A 2946-nucleotide genomic window follows, 5' to 3' on the forward strand; every position below is an offset into this window, starting at 1 on the left:
TCCAGACTGACCACCGGGAGTCCTGACCAAAATCTAGCCGGCTCAGAGCCATACAGGAGGTTGTGGAGATTGGAAGACAAGACCCACAACCAGTCCTGATTTCAAACGTCATCGTATCACGGTCCAACTCCATAAATGCACCAAAGTTTGACAACCGTAGCTTTTTACTGTAGAGATTTGGAACGATCAGAAACAACCATTTTAGGAATAAGGAACTATTGGTATCAGCATGCCAAGTGTTCCAGACAAAGGGCTGAAAACCCGTCGTGTGCTGGCAAACCGATCAATCAAAGTGTGTACATGACTGGTGAAGTTTATATTCCTGTCATTCGTGCCCCCGCTGATGGATCGTGTGTTCTCTATTGCAGCCTCTTGTTTGACTTCGCTCGAAGAGGCTCAGAAACAGCTTGAGAAATCCAATAAGTGTCAAGCTTACTTGAACCATGTAAGTCTCTCCTTTCACTGCTTAGCGGCCTCGCTGCGACTCCTTGTACTTCAGAAGATGCTAACATGTCATTTCAAGATAAACCGTCCCGCGTTTGTTTGAGGATTAACACTATTTTTGGCTATTATATGACTTGTATCCTGCGTTTATCACTAGTTTTCCTCTCTGCAGGCTCGGTCTGTAGTTTTCAGATGTCTTTGAGCTGGCTGCTACACACAGACATGAGGTGTCCTTTATGCAGCACATGTTCAGAAGCAGCATGGAGGGTATTAAACAGCAGTACTGAGCAGTGTAGATGTGAATCCAGCTCTTAGAAAATAGCATCAGCAAATTTTTGGTGGTCTCTGAGCTAGTGGGTTGAAAGTAGCTGTTAGGCTATGTGCGCACGTTGCGTTCTATTACGCAGCGTAAATAGTCACTGCATGTGCGTCTCAGAACGCAGCCGAAAAGCTGCGTTCTGAGACTCATTCGGCAGAACGCAACGTGCGCACATTCCTGCAGAATTCATGCATTCTGGATGCTTTCTCTGCCATGGGAAAAGCATCCAGAGCGCACATTTTTGACAGTGCGGTCCCACTCGGCTCTGCTGCATCCCCATAAACTTGCAGCAGAGCCGACTGGGACCGGACTGTCAAACGAGCACATGGCTGGCTGCAGGAGACAGCCATGCGATCAGAATGAACTCGGATGAATTTCACCCGACTTCATTGTGATCGCGTGGCTCTGTGCGTGTGCCGCGGCTTGATTTGCGGTCACAGGTGAAGGACTCACCTGTGACCGCAAATCTGAGTGACTGAAGTGAGCTGCGCGATCACCAGAGCGGTCACTCAGGTTACCCGCGGCCAGCTCGAGTCCTCCACCCGAGACCTGTGGCCGCGGGTAACCTGAGAGACGTCCCCGCTGACAGTGCGTCTCACTTCAGTTTCTGCGTGGAGCGGACAGGAGCGGCGGTGTTGTACGGCCGCTCCTGTCAGTTTCATGTAGCACAGCTGGATGCATCGTGGGACCTCGTGGATTGCGCCGGACCTGGAGGGTTGTTTGGGGATTCTAATAAAGTGGTGAAAGAGGGTGTTTTTTGTCTTTTATTTCAAATAAAGGATTTTTCGGGTGTATGTGTTTATTTACTTTCACTTACAGGTTAATCATTGGGGGTGTCTCATAGATGCCTGCAATGATTAAAGGAGTTGTCCGACATTAGCTTAACAAAAATTTTTGAGTTTATCTGTGCTGTATTGTCATATAAATCACACCTACATTGTTATTTTTTGTTTTCTAACTTTTGTTCCTCTTGAATTCACCCTTTATTCTCTGCAGCTCTTGTTTACATTCAGCTTCAGCAATCTGACCTCTTCCTGTGCTGAACCTCCCAGTCACAGCTGGCACCACCCACCCCAGTGTCCAGCCCCACCCCCAGTGTCCAGCCTCGCCCTCTGCCCGCCCCCTGCACACACATTCCCTGTCACTATTCTTCCGCAGCACCTGACCTGGTATCACTACAGTATTGCAAATAACAGCCCCACATCGGGCTCTGCACCGCACGCGCACACATATGGCTCTGTACCGCACACATATGGCTCTGTACCGCACACATATGGCTCTGCACCGCACACGCATACATATGGCTCTGTACCGCACACATATGGCTCTGCACCGCACACGCATACATATGGCTCTGCACACGCACACATATGGCTCTGCACCACACACGCACACATATGGCTCTGTACCGCACACATATGGCTCTGCACCGCACACGCATACATATGGCTCTGCACACGCACACATATGGCTCTGCACCGCACACGCACACATATGGCTCTGTACCGCACACATATGGCTCTGCACCGCACACGCACACATATGGCTCTGCACACGCACACATATGGCTCTGCACACGCACACATATGGCTCTGCACCGCACACGCACACATATGGCTCTGCACCGCACACGCTCACATATGGCTCTGTACCGCACACATATGGCTCTACACACGCACACATATGGCTCTGCACCGCACACGCACACATATGGCTCTGTACCGCACACATATGGCTCTGCACACGCACACATATGGCTCTGTACCGCACACATATGGCTCTGTACCGCACACATATGGCTCTGCACCGCACACGCACACATATGGCTCTGCACACGTACACGCACACATATGGCTCTGCACTGCACACATATGGCTCTGCACACGCACACGTACACATATGGCTCTGCACACGTACACGCACACATATGGCTCTGCACTGCACACATATGGCTCTGCACACGCACACGTACACATATGGCTCTGCACCGCACCCGCACACATATGGCTCTGCACCGCACACATATGGCTCTGTACTGCACACGCACACATATGGCTCTGCACCGCACACGCAGACATATGGCTCTGCACTGCACACGCACACATATGGCTTTGCACCGCACACGCACACATATGGCTCTGTACCGCACATGCACACATATGGCTCTGCACACGCACACATAT

Source organism: Anomaloglossus baeobatrachus, chromosome 10 (genome assembly GCF_048569485.1).
Source record: "Anomaloglossus baeobatrachus isolate aAnoBae1 chromosome 10, aAnoBae1.hap1, whole genome shotgun sequence".
In the NCBI taxonomy this organism is placed as follows: domain Eukaryota; kingdom Metazoa; phylum Chordata; class Amphibia; order Anura; family Aromobatidae; genus Anomaloglossus; species Anomaloglossus baeobatrachus.